This window comes from Protopterus annectens, chromosome 3.part1, assembly GCF_019279795.1.
Source record: "Protopterus annectens isolate FY-2018-M chromosome 3.part1, PAN1.0, whole genome shotgun sequence".
NCBI classification, from domain to species: domain Eukaryota; kingdom Metazoa; phylum Chordata; order Ceratodontiformes; family Protopteridae; genus Protopterus; species Protopterus annectens.
In genome coordinates, this window is record NC_056732.1 from 1,471,670,422 (window position 1) to 1,471,686,164 (window position 15,743).

The following is a 15,743-nucleotide window of genomic DNA, read 5'->3' on the forward strand; positions in this document are numbered from 1 at the left end:
AGTGATAGTATGGTTTGAGTGAAGTGTGTGTTGAATGAGGTAGCAATATTTTCTGAGGAGTGAGGGATGTTAGGAGGAGCTAACTAGTGAGGGATAACCATCGCAGTGCACCATTCAATGGACACAAAGCCTAAGGTGAGGCTACGATTGAACATGGTACTTAGGTGGGGTGCCAATTCATTCTGTAGTTCATGTAGAAGGCAGCCTGGGATGTTGTCAGGTACCATGGATGCTGTGTTCTTGGCTTTGGAGAGTGAGGTTTTTACCTGTGCAGCCATGATTACAGGAACTTTGCATTCTTCCGGTATAAAGATGGGCCCTTTATGAGGTGAGAGGGGAGAAAAGTTAGCACTGAACCTATCTGCCAGGATGTTGACAATATCAGTTGGTTCTGTATATTTAGTGCCATTGTGCTGCAACTCAGAGCAGATCTGAGTGTTGCCATTGAGATTCTCGACATAGCTATAGAATGCTTTGTGGTTGTCATTAGAATCAGTGGCGATTCTGTTTTCATAACTTTTTTTTTTTTTTGGAATACCTCTTCCCTTCTGATGTCTAAGCATTTAATAGAGAAATCTGGTTGGGGAACACACCAGGAGCCCAATTCTTCATTCAGTCATTTGCTGATTCAAAGCTTCAACAATGTGAGGTAGTGGAGAGGATGAGGGAGGAGGAGGGGGAGGGGCCAACAACAGCTGCAGGACTCCAACCCACAACAGTAAACGAACACATTGAATCAGGTACTATGACAGTTTTTGATGATTGTAAGATAATTAATTATAGCCATTTTGAAGTTACCCCACTATTTTGTCAACTATTTTAGAAAGGATTTACAATTATTCCCTTGATCAAATTGGTAGTGAAATTAAACTTGTTTTTTACGAAATTAAACTTAGGTCTATGGTATGATACAATACTGAAACACAATTTGGCCTCAGTTTCCATTGACATAAACCCATTTAATAAACTGAGTAGATAACAAAACAATCCTGGTTAATGCTTTTTCTTTGCTGTTTCCTTTATTTATTTCAGTTTGAAGAATTGTTTTATTTGGTTATTATTTAATGACTTCTATCCTCAATTATTTGACAGGAAACCATACATTTTAAAAGGAGTTGACCAAAAATCATGAGGTAAAAATCTGGATATTTTGCAGAATTCTAGGCAGCTATGAGGTATCACACACACACACACACACACACACACACACACACACACACACACACACACACACACGCACACACGCACACGCATGCACACACACGCACACGCACACACACACACACACACACACACACACACACACACACACACACACACACACACACACACACACACACACACACATGTGTGCGCATGCACACTGACACACACACTAAATGAGTTTAAAAAATCTCTAATTATTTCAACCAATATGGTGTTGTTTTCAGTCAAACCTACCAAACAACCCCCTACCAAACTGTATCTTGATTTCCTGGCACCGTAGGTATTTACCTAACCTGCTGGCACCCTCTCAACTCAAAGCTGAGGAACAAATTAAAAACAAACAAGCAAAGAAACAAACAAAAAACTCTTCTGCTTTAGAGGTGTAGCAATCAAATCACAATTCAGTGAGCAATTAAGCTGTGACAGCAAATGCAGTATCGGCTTTGTACTCTCGCACCTCTGGCATCTGATAATTGTGCTCTGTAATATCTTGCACCTGGGGTAACTGCTACTTTTGCCCCACCTTAAATATGACTCTGACCCACGAACCTAACAGATCAGCTTTATGCCAACATAACTACAAGGAATATGTGTAACCCAACTCTTCTGGATAAAGATGAGTTATTTGAAAGATTTTATATTGAAGTATCCAATTTCTAAGTAAAAGAATTAGTTTATTGTATGATATCCACAACTTAATAAATCTGAATTAAACTTACTGAAAGGGATTTTTTAATTTTTTACATTGGGGATATTCAGAAAAAAAAGCATATGGTGACTGCAGCAGAGAGCTCAATGATGTCAACATGATGCAGTCCACCAGGGATTAGTCAGTACTGCATAATTAATTTCTGCAGCCATGATAATGACAGTAACCATGTTACCAGGGGTGTAGCTAGGATTTTCAAATTTGTACTGACAGCTCTCAAACTGCTACCCCCCTCCCCAGCCAAGCTACGGCCATTCTCGTAATTCACGGTTCGCTCTTTTAGTGTCGATGAAGAGGCATTTGCTGTAATGCTTCTTCAGTAATATAATATAAATTCACTCAAACTCGGTTCCTTGAATTGAAAATTAACCTGAAATGTCAGTTCTTTGAAAAATGCAGCATGGTAGTTGGGGTAGAGACTTTATGCTTTTGTTTTCTGTAACTAAGGTACAGGTTTTGAGCTTGAGTAAATTACTAACCACCTGCTACCACTAACTAGGATGTTTAATTCACACACACACCCCTACCTACCTCTTAGTGCAAGAAATATGGACAAAGCCTAAAATAAACAGGGACAGATATTAAATAATGTTCTCGTGAACTTAGAAAGTTGCTAGAATAACAGGATTTGTGCTAGTATGAATTTTTCTAAAGGACATGAAGTCTGAAGCTCAAATGTCTGTCATTATTTAGCAACTTCAGCCTTCAATGATTTTCTAGAAAATCACAAAATTTATGAGGAACAGACAAAAATATGGGGCAAAAATCTGGACATTCTGCAAAATGTGGACAGTTGAGAGGTATGCTACCTACCACACACACACACACACACACACACACACACACACACACACACACACACACACACACAGCCTCTCAACCTCTTACAGCAACAAACTCATAAATAAAACTGAGGCAAAGGCCCAAAAATAAGGACATTTTTTTTAAATATTGCTCTTATAAACTTAGAAAGATAATAGAATAGGTCTTGCATCAGTACGAATTTTCTGAAAGGTATGAAATCTGAAATGTCTGCATTATTTTCTAACTTCAATCTTTAACAATTTGCCACTAATTTGCCAGAAAACTGCAATTTTATGAAAAACGGACCAAAAATGTGATGCAAAAATATAAAATTGCCAGACAATACAGCTGGGAACCTGTCAAAGGAGGGACACCATTTTAATATGAGCACAGTTAACTTAGAGCAGCTGACAAAATTAGAGAATCTACATGCATTTCTGAAATAAAAGTAATGTATAACTCTGATCATTACAGTTATTTATAAAAGTAAAGTAAACCCTCTATGTTTTCTTCCAAAATTGCTATTTTGTGGAGGGATCATTAGGGAAGAGCAACATTTTGAGCCAAAATCAGGGACAGTTGAGGTTTGGCTATGCCTAATTCTATAAAGCAATTTATTTGCATGTACCTCTCAACCTGTTAATGTAATAAATCTGGACAAGGCCAAATATATTGAGGGAACATATAAACAGTACTAAAAATTGCTCTTGTATAAACTGGGACAGTTGATAGAACAGGTCTTATTTTAGCATGCATTTTTCTGAAGGTTATAAAGTCTGAAACTAGTGTGTCATTATTTAGTGACTTAATTCCTAAATCATTTGCCAGAAAACCACAAATTGAGGAACAAACCAAAAATAAGAAGCAAAAAATCTATTAATTCTTTGAAAATCTGGACAGTTGGGAGGTATAGTTCAGCTGGGGCTGTCTAAGTTTGCCGCCCTTCCCCCTCACAAAACCATGGTCGATTGGAGCCTCCCCCTGCAGCCATTCCAATGATCCATTACTTTGCTATTTCACTCCATTTACCATAAACACTAATGTGCATACTGATTTACTTCTATGATGATTTGAACTTCATTTGAAAGTTTTATTTTGCATTTTACAACACAAACACTAAGACATCTGCTAAACAAACTTGGCATTAAAACTTCTCTGCCCTTGAAACTCACATTCATTGAAACAACATTAAAACCCACATTCAAAGAAAAATACATTTTACCCGTGGCAGATAAAAATTAATTCTGAGCCGCTTTTAAATCATAGGCCCCTTGCATATGAAACATACATGTGCTCTTTGATACACCTTCCTATTGCTTTGAACATTTTTCCAGTAAACAATGAAACAAAACTGCCCAATTCAGAACATTTCCATCATAAAAGTCTAGTCAAACTTCTACAGTCCACCATTATCAGTAAATAATATGCACAATCTCTGAAGTAGTAAAAAAAGTCATGTAAATAATTCCACGTTAAATAAATCTAACTAATGAAGAGGTTGCTGCTAGCAATCACCTTTATATTTCATGACTTCACCAAAAAATAAAGTATCTGATGCCCCTGAGGAATAAATTGCCTAAATTACATTAATAATAAGCTAGTAATATTGCAATAGGAAATGGATGACAAACTGATAACAGGCTCATAGTTAGTGTCTTAACTTTTAGTACAGCAGCATTCACCCCTTATGGGAGTAGAACCAACAACCTTCCACATTAAAAGCAAGTACACAACATTTTGTGCTACTAGCAATATGAGCCGACTTAGCATAATCAGCACTAAACTTCTCCTCCCCTGCAGCTCTCAGCTCCTTGTAAAATCTACGCAATACTCAACTACATCTCAACTTCGCAGCACAAGAAGTCTGGAAAAAGCCAAATTTATTGGGGTGGGTCAAAAGGGCAAAAAACAGGAACACATTAAACATTGCTTGTATAATCTTGGAAAGCTGCTAGAATAAAATGCTGTGTTACCATCATACATTTTACTGCCAAGATCACTGTGCAAAATAGTCAGAACAACATACCACTATGCCAAATCACCTGCTTTGTGAAAGAGAGGAAGACTGAAACTTAAATGGCTATCATTTAATGAATTCAGTTCTCACCATAGCTGTCAACCTCTTAGCACAAAACACCTGGACAAACCCAGTAATGAGGGAATACAGCCCTCAAACATATTCAGTGAATTCAGTTCTTGCCATAGCTGTCAACCTTAGCACAAAAAACCTGGACAAAGCCAATAACAGGGTATTACAGTCCCAAAAATAAGGACAAATTTCAAATAGTCATAAACTTAAAAAAATTGCTATAAAAAGGTTGTGTTAGTATATATTTATTGCTAGAATAAAAAGTTGTTTTACTATGTCACAAACACAGGGATAAGATGGCAGACTTCACACAGAAGGCACCCCAGCCAAGAATCAAACCAGAAAACCTATAGCTGTGAGGCAACAATACTGTCACTGCACCATCAAATATGTAAGGAAGTAAACATTCAGAAACCTGAAGTCTGAAATTTAAATGCCTGTCAATTTGTTAATCAGGACAGTCTGACTTGGAACAAAAAAAAAACAATTCTCAGCAGAGGCCCAGGAAAAAATAATGCAGACATGTCTTTGTAACATGGGAGGACACAAAAGCAAACCCACACAAACACAGGGAGAAGATACAGACCCCCCCCCCACAAAGAAGGCACCCCAGCCAAGAACCAAACCCAAGAACCTACAGCTGTGAGGCATCAATGCTACGTTGCTACCACTGCACCATCAAATTTCAAGCATTGCAATGTTTAAAAACCACAGATACAATACAGATATTGATCAGATCAAATATAAGGCAAAAATCTGCAATTGTTTTACAAATGGTGGTGGGTAGGGAATTCAGGTCTTTAACACCTGCATACAAGGTACAGAGTTCAAGCCTGATGTATTCCCTACCACACCACCATGAGTAATCACAGACCCTTCTAAATAAAGTCCTTGAAGTGAGACCAACATAATGCTTGAATCCTCCTGCTTGTGTACATCCAACATAACGCTTGAATCCTCCCACTTGAAAAAGCATTTGAACTGGCTGGGAATACATGCACGGTGAGCTCCATTCCGACTGGCTGCCCTGATGAGCTGATGTCATCGTGCAGTAAAGCGTGAAAAAAAAAAGTGAAAATTTAAAAAGCTACCCCCGTTCTAAATAAGAAATCAGTACAGTGCGTATGCCTCCCGACGTCCCTGCATGTTACCATACCAGCTGTGCTCTGGTTAATCACATCACCAAGGGAAAAGTGACATGCAAGTAGGATGCCAAACACTGTATGTGCTTATGTACGTATCAGAGAACTTCATAAGGGCATCACGGGAAAATGCCAGCCTACTTTATCATATAAAGGAGAAGGAAATGGAGAGATAGGACAAGTAGAAATGTGGGAAGACCAAGCAGAGGAATATATAGAAGGCAGCTGGAAGGGAAGAGTGGTATGGATGGGTACACTTTTTGTGGTTAGAAGTGCCATCTTTAGGTAGAGAGGAAAGATAGTAAGGAAGGGTGAGTATGAAGGATAGTATAGGAAATAAAGCCCGGGCAAACAAACATAGAACACTGTCAAAGACTGACAGGTAAAGCAGTGACACATAAGGGGTCAACACTAGAGATATAGACTGACAAGATAGTAGTTGACTGATGATGAGAAGGATTGGACAAGCAACAGTTTATGGGGAGTAACACAGAAGGATCGGGATCTCAATGATGAGGATAAGGAACGGTGAGGAAGGCCTGCCAAACTTGCCCAGAGGGCAATCCATGCAGATGTCAGCCATGTCTATTGTTGATGTTAATCTGGTTGCCCCAGTGGTCAGGGCCAGCTGACTGCATGGCTGTCTCAGAATAGACAAAAATAGCTAAGAAGAGCTGTAATCTGGGTGGGGGGGGGGGCTCTATTCCACTCTTCAATGAAGAGCCTTCATCTCCTCCTGAGAGGTGGCCAAAGAAGCCACTAGTGATCCCTTCAGGTTGCCTTTCACAGGGTGTGCTTTATTACTCTGCAGTTAAGCAGGCTTAGGGACTGCAGTGAACCCAGCTGCAGGTGTGGTGGATGGCACCGTGGTGCATCGGTAGCATTGTCACCTCACAGCAAGAGGTTCTCCAGTTCAATTCGTGGCTGGAATGCTTTCTGTGTGGAGTCTGCATGTCCTCTCTGCATTTGTGTGGGTTTCCTCTGGGTACTCTGGTTTCCTCCCACGTGGTAATGACATGCTTCTGGAACTTTTCTCCCTGGGTCTCCGCTGAAAAATAGCTTTGTTCCAAGTTGGACTTTCCGGTCAACAAATGTTAAATAAAATAAATAAATAAATGGTGGCCACCCCTAAGGTCTTCCTGCACCATGGCTGATTCTGAAGAAAAAATGCATGCAGAAAAACAAAGCAACACATAAAAGAACATGAAAAAATGGCACACAGAGTAATTAGTTATATGTTATACAGTCTACTAAAATAATACACTACACTTACCCCATTACTTGGAGATTCTGTTTCTCCTTCTGTTCAGGCAGAGAGACCTATTTTTTGATCTCCTGTGCTGCTGGAAAACATAAAACAAGCAGTAATGAGCAAAGCATATCCATGAAACCGGAAGGCAGTTACAGCTATAGGTGCTAGCCCTACTGTACAGTGACCATCTGAGAATATAATGCTTACAATAAAATGGAAGCTTTCCTTAATATCTTCTTGTCACTAGCGAGCAATGCTTACTCAGGTTACAATATTATGTCTAACTGCTTGTCTGAGCAGGTGCTAATTGCATCACCCTAGCAAACTGCTTCCAGATATCTGCTTCATATACTGGATCTCTATTGTCCCCAGCAAGCACTCATGGTATTGCCCATACAGCAGGTGGGATCCCTGTCAGAGTCTGTGCCTGCATAGGCCATGTTCACTCTCCAGGTCTCGTCTAGGAGAGAAAAATGATAGCCAAGACACAAGACCACATGCAGATATCATGTGATGTGCAGGGTAGTATGATGCACATGGTCAGTAGCATAAAGCCAAGTGACAGTAGCATGGCCAGGCTTCCCACACATTGCACATGACCACTCAGCCTAGAGATAAGCATGAACAGGCCCCATATCATGGATTAGAGCTGATAATGGATCATGTTATAAGTACAATTCAGAGTTGATTGCACTAAGGCACCTCATTAGCATAATCACAATGCTGCAAATTTTAGTATGCTAAAAAGAGAAGTTGCTGTTTTCTGTGAGGTTGTATTATGGGGAGAAATGCAGAAATATATAATGGATATCAGAGTGTGCAATTATATAGGCAAACTTATAACAGACAGGACAATAGATCTCAGGACTGCAGTGACTACACAAGGGTACACAGAAGAAACAGACACTATCACAAAATAGTGTCTGTGAGTTAGCACTGCATAAAGATTACAGGGGACTAATACACTGTAAGCAGCTCAACATGACAGGATACAGGAAGAAAGGGCAGGAGAGGGAACAGTCCTGCTGTGGGGTATCATAGGGTCAACCTGACAGGCCACTGGTATAGGTAGGAGTGGTTGCAGTTCTGCTGGACATCTTGACCTGTTAGGGCAAAGGTGACAGGCAAGACAAGTTGCAGGCCAGTTGGGGGGGCTCAACCTGACAAGGTATAGAGAACAGTCATAAGTAGTTATAGTCCTACTGGTGGTTTCAGTCTGACAAGATACAGTGAACTTAGTCAGACTTGGGCACTGTCATGCTATGAGGATGTTGCAGTACTGTCATACACAAATAGACAATATGGCATACTAAAATGGATACTGGGCCTACAATACAGTAGGGACAGACTGTGTTCTCTGCACATCCAATGGACATCAAACATGGCTAACCTGCCTACAGCCACAGCACTATAGCACACTTTCAGAATGGTTAAACTATATCTGTACACAGGGCTGTGTCTACTTTAAGGCCACAGTAAGGCCACTGTGGATGGTATGGAGTCATTTGTTGTCTGGAATTGATAATCAAGGGCAATCATGCCTAAACACAATGACCCGCATATGTAACCTACAAGTATACATGTCCTGGAATGGGACTGAAAAAATGGCAATGGTAGAAAAAATCACAACATAGAGATGTAGGTGCTATTATAGGATATAGACATACATGGTGTGTAAATCCTTGAGAAGGGCAAAGCAGGTAGGAACTTCCAGGACCATGTGTCTCAGTCCTGGTGCAGGACATCAGTGCAGTGAGTAGCCATAACAGAATAATAATAGAGGTAAGTCTCAGGATCACTGATCTGCTGCTGCCAGAGATGTGCTGACCATAGAGGCTAGACCATTCATAGAGATGGAGGAATTCCTGGTATCTTTTTCTAGGGAAAGTGAGGGAACCCTAATACCTGATGGTGGCACAGATGTGGGGGCAGGGCTAGTGATAACTGTAAAAGTGGTAGGAAATGCATCAGGTGAGCAGTAGTAAGGGCCAGGCATATTCCAGACGTGAACCTTTGAATGCATTACTCAGATAAGTGCATCTACATTTATTTCATCTACTGATATTGTGCCACAAGGTACATATATGGCCTTAGGTTCAGTAAACAATTGCGATGTAGCAGTCTATGTGCCATATGATAGTGGAAGACACAAATATGATCCAATATTACAACAGGTGTGTTATCTGTATGAATTCATGGGTTGCACTGGGGAGATGATCCAGCACATAAAGGTGGAACATGGCTGATGTGAGCAGGCCAGTATTGGATGACAGTGATGGCACAATGCACATGGCATAGAGCAATGATACTGCTACAGTGCTTGCAATGGTCACAGTAGAGGTCACTCACTCATAACACAAAGCTGATGGCATGGACAGAATGACCCTTCTGCATCAAATGTATTTAACAAAGGTTGCTGTGCCCATATCAACCCCACCACTGCTACAGATGACATCACAGGGCCACACTGTGTCTAAGGTGCTCTAAACCAACATAAGGGAAAGGCATGTAGATAGCTGTCACCACCATAAAGCTAGGGCTTTCCCATACTTGGGTACTTCCCTTGGTATAATCATCAGCTATGCAGGTCAGTGATCCATGGAAATCCTGCCAATAATCACTTTATGCCAAGGGTGCAGTGTGGCCTGTATGAGGAGATGTAACTGCTACACAGCAATGAGAGCTATAGATGGGGGGGGGGGGGGTCATCAGCCATGGTTCCAAGCTGTAACCAGCATCAGCTATAGCACTCAATATAAGGTACCATTATGAGTGGTCTGCTACTTGAATTCACAGGGCCGGACTAACTTGGACTCTCTGGGTGTCACTAAGTGTGCCTGTCAAGTAGATGACTCTGTCAAAAGTCTCCCCACATGAAATGCTGTTTGAGATCACGTGTGTTAAATCGAGGAATCTTGGGAAGTGCCAGGATGGCACACAGCCATGTTATATATAAAGCCTCTCCACTGCACACCATCTGTTTTTTTAAGATATATTTGAGTGAAACTGAGAATGATGACAGGTAGGACATACTCCACTTTAGGGATAAATTGGTTGATCCTAGTTGTCTGTCTCACTTCAAGCATGAAAAGGCTGTACAGTTTATAGTTTAACAAGAGGTGTTTTTTTTAAATTACTACATTTTTCAACATAGAGCAACTGTTTGTCCCAAGTGTTTCAACTTGTCCACTTGGGCAGGAACATGTTGTGTAGGTCCATGATAAGGAGAAGTGCAGTATGCTGAGGACAGGCAGTAGATTTCCATCAATCAGTAGCTTACTGAGATAATTCCCTTGACATAACTCACCAATACAAATGATTTTGGTGAAATCCTTTAAAGGTCTATCAAGTGACGTCAGAATAATTTCTATCATAAGCACAAGCTTAGAATTATATAAATATCTGTTTACAAAGAATGCACACTTTCTAGGTAGGAGGTTAACAGAGAACCCTGCCAGCCTTATAGAAAGTGCAGGATAGATTGACTACTTCTGAACGAATTTATACCTCCCTAAGTAGTCGAGAAATTTACTGTTCTCTCTAAAGAGAATAAAACTATGAGGAATGCAGGAGATTGGAAATAAAATCTACAGGATTATTGATCCAAAACAGACACTCCCATAACTCCTCTGACTACTTATTGCTACACTTGTAGATCATTTATTCAAACAGGACAATGACTTCAGTGCATAAGAGGATACTCTTCCCTACCATAATCCCTAAGAAAAGTTGTTGTGTCTTTCGGCTTACAATAGTGATAGCCCAAACCTGGCATGCCTGTGACCACAGCAGTGCAGAAGTCTAGAGTACAGCAAGTAGTGTGGCTGCAATAAAAAAAAATGTATGTGCACTACCCCTTAACTGTAGCCTCCAACCAGAGACTAGGACAAGCAAACAATAGGGGTGAAAAGCCATTTCCCATCCTTCACTAGTACTGATAACTTCCATGCATAAGTGGTGTCCATTATTATTCAGGAGAATCCATAAGCATGTTTTCTGTATAAAAAGAGAACAATTATAATAACCATACATTAAAAAGGACTGTTTCTTGGCAAGTGTTAGTTTCCACATTTGGACTTAGTTTTAGAGTAGCTAAACATCAGTTGATGCTGGTTGTTGAACATTCAAGATGGCTAATTTCACAATAAACAGGACATAACTTATCTACACTAAAAAGTTAGCTTCTGCTAGTAGAGTATAGGTGTCGAAAATGAACAGTATCTGAACTCATATTCTTTGAATTAAGCACACAGAACCAATATTCCTTTTTTCAACTTGCATTCTCTAACTTTCATTCCAACCATCTACTGTATCTGCAGAAGTTATTGTAAATAAAAGTTTCAAAGTGGGTGCAACTAAGTGTCTCTCCAAATCGCCCAATAAAAAACAGTTATATGATAAGATAAGATAAGCAAATAACAAGCCACATAAGACCGTAGAATTACAAATAGTGATAGTTTAAAACTCAAGGTGGCTGAACTCAAAATAGGGCATGGTACTGGTCATCTGCATTATGACCACCCAAACTGAATTGATAGATATAGAGAACAGACTCTGCATATATCATTGCTATTATTTTATTTTTATTTATTTATTTGTGATGTTTAGTCCCACTAGATCAGTGGCCTCTTTTTAGGGGGGCTCTGGTTAGGGGAAATTTGGCCAGAACACTGAGGAACGTCCCTTACTCTTTTGAGGACAGGAAGAAAAACTCTCTGGAGCAGCTAGTTGGTGCCAGAGGGCTGTTATTGCAGTTCTAAGAATTCCAAGATGGAGGACAGTGCAACAGAAATAAACTTACTAAAAGAAGGAGAAGCAAATGAAATAACTGTTACCGAGTTTGAAATTAGAGGACTGTAGACACAAGTACTGGTAAATTTGATAAACAAGTATAGCCAAAGGAAGGGTAGGAAGCATGATGGAGTGACATGGTAGAAAGAGTATTACAGGACAAAGAAACTGAGAGGGTGGAAACAGAAGCAACAGCTGATGAAGGGAAATACTGGAGATATTCTCGGCTGATGGAGTAACCAGGTTTAAGAGTTTGCCTCTGAAACAAGATTTCTTTGTTACAAAGAAGTTATGTAGATGCTGCAAGACAAGGAAGAATATAAGAAGAAAATAAGAAGGGGCAAACATTTGCAGATTCACAACAGCCACAGAGGAGATCACCAGTGATATAAAAATTAAACACAATGGCAGTGTGGTCAGATGTGACATTATGGGGAGTATTATCTTGCAACTAGAGTTTAACATTAACTAAGAGTATTAATTAATTTGAGAGCTGTAATGTTTTGTGAAGTGACATTTGGAAGCTTTAACATGCTGGAAAATTTATGCCTGAGACTGAAAAAACAAAAATAGTAGCACTATGGAAAAACTATTTATTTCAGAGCCTGGGACTTCAACTAAAAAAGAAAATAAATGCAAATTAGGACTTCAGATAATGGATGAGTACGAGTTAAAACTGTTTCTTTATTTTACTATGTAATTAAGTATATGAAGTTAAGCAAAATAGGAGATAAAAGAAATGTATGGATTGGAGATTGGGAAGTATGGATAATAATGGATGTTAAGCGTGGGAAAAATTAACATATTTCAAATGCAATAATTGTGAGTTGTAAGAAAAGAATTGGTTACTGAGATCAATCCAAATATGTTACTTCTGAGAGAATGAAGATCATTTAGTACAGGAATGTAACAAATGAAGGTGTTGCCAATGTGGGGAAAGGGCAGATACAGAAAGAAACTAGACAGTTTTGTAGAAAAGGTAGAGAATTTGGAGACTTCTAGTTTGAATATCACATATTAGCAAAATAAAGAGTAGATGGAGATAAAACCTCAGAATAAAGAAACAGTAGAAAATATCACTACAGAAGTTGTTGAAAGAAAAGGTGGTATGGGAGAAGGTGATAATGAAGAAAGGTTAAATAATGAAGAAGTAGCTAGAAAAGAACAGTTCAAAGTAAGGTTATTAATATACATGAAGAGAACAAATTTGCAATTTTAGAAGAAGATAGTGAAAAAACAGTTGATAGGAGACTTAGGAGAAAGGAAAGAAAATAAGAGCTGGAAGCAAAAGATAAAAGATGACATAGGAATTTTAGCATTAATAATGAATAGCATTATAAACAATGTAAGGGGTTTGGCATGGTGGAATGATGTAGAAATCAAATTGTATAGTTTTAACTTCCTATTTACCAGATGTAACAAAGAAAAAAATGGAAAAGCATACATGCAGTATTGATTTTTTTTGGTAGGAAATGAGGGATGTTCTAGATTAGAAATTTTTATACAAATGAAGAAATAAGAATTTTATATGCATCAATACTAGTTCTAGGAAGGGTTGTAATCTCTGATATGAGAATGAGACAGTAATGTATAGGATTAGTAATGGTTCACATGTATACTAATTTGACAGAGAGAAAAAAGAAGTGAAAAAAATGCACTAGTACATATGTCATTAGTGATGGTAGGAGATTTTAACTGCAGCCTCAGGAAAGAAAAGGAAAAAACAGATGATATTAAGATGTTAAGGGGTTAACATGTGGAGATTTAAACAGCTGAAAAGAATAGAGAATGGACACATAAAGGGAGATTTTTTTTAAGACTACAATTAATTATATAGCCTGCTGTAAAGACATGAAAGAACTAACAGGGGGAGTAAGATGGCAGAGTTTTCAGGTCATAGAGCACTATGGGGTAAAACAGGGGAAGACACCAGAATAATAAAGGAGGAAAAATGATGAGACACAGGCATGTTATGGAAAGATCATGTGACAGTGAATCAATTTTATAAAAAATTGGGCACTGTGACGGAAAATGTATAAGTATAAAAAATATATTTAGAAGTGGAAAGAAAAATAAAGAAAATACATAGTATGAAATATAAAGAAATTGCACAGAGTTAGTAGAAAGAGATAAAACAAGAGAGTGACAAAATGTGGGAAACAGAAAAACAGATGCATGAAAATAACAGTGAAAAAAATATCATACAGGCATGTGATGTTCCCTCTCTGGACCAGTAATCAAAGAGCCTGAATCCTCACTACTGACTACTACTGAGGGGGACATTTACTTGGAACAAAAATGGATACACCCAGTATTTCCAAATGCAGCCATCTGCATCAAACATAATTTCCCTTAAGAACACATGCGGAACACACTCAGCCTGGGGTCTGAGTTTCTCTCTCTGTCTCTCCCCAGGTCTCCAGTAAGGCTCCCCACTGGCACAACTGTAGAGTTAAGTTCTCAGCTGAGTGTTCAAGCCAAGTCCTCCAGCACCTTCTGTGTGAAACCAGTGCTTAGTGTCCTTGTTCCGAGTAGCTGACATGCACACAGTCTTTGAGATTTGATTTGCACACACACATGTACACACACACACACACACACACACACACACACACACACACACACACACACACACACACACACACACACACACACGGGAAAGGTTTTCACAGGTTTACTAGCTATGCCCCCTTCTGCACAGACTATAAGGTAGTTATTGCCACCAGACACTCCCAAGCCAGCTATTCTAAGGCTCTTACAAGAGTACCCAATTATACTGACTGAAATTAATATTAATACAAATGGTAGTTTGACCAACAGCAAGGCTTTCAGGAGTGGCCATAGCTGTCACCAAATATATATAAGTACTCTCAGAAATTAAAATATTCTCCAAAAGACCAGCCTCAAAGAACAGTTTAAATATATTTAATAATAAATAAGAAAAGAACATAAAAATACTAAATACCTATTTACAATAAACACTGGAGTTTCACCCACAGGAAATAACACAGATGAAACAATTCACACAGATACAGAAAAACAGTACTTAACTAATTTCACTATATTTTCCTGACTAATCTAAAGAGTTACTATTCCCTGGTTAGTTACTAGAGCAAGGTAAGATGAAGTAGATGAGTGTCCTGCCTTCTTTGTCATGTTCCAAGAACAGACTGCCATGAGACTTCAGTCTCAGCTGTTATTAAATATTATTTTAGTGATGGATTCCAGAATGACATCATATACCTCTGGTCATCTGACTTCTGGTTCCCATGCAACTCCCCATTGCTAGAAACTACCAGGATTTAGCACCTATGTGTCAATAATGCACACACACACAGACCATTGCTAAGATCTGCTGCACATCATGGGTGTCATAAAACCATAGAACATGTCCACTCTTCCTACAGGAGGTAATAAACCATACTTCCTACAGACATTGCGTCTATGCCTCCATTCATAACTGTGAGATAACATCTTTGTGGCCTAGGCCCAGTCATTTAATTTCTTGCAATTTTCCAAGGTGAGAAATTAACCTCTTATCTTCCACTATCCTCTGTTAAAACATATACATTTAAACAGTTACAATAATGCATGTACATTTCTTTTCTGTTCATCAGGGCACACTGTTAATACATTTTTAACACAAGCAACTTTACAAATACATTTTTAAACACAAGCATCTGAACAAATCAGTTTGATATACAAATGACATATACTTCTTTACAAAATCCCAGCTAGCTGTGCTGGCAT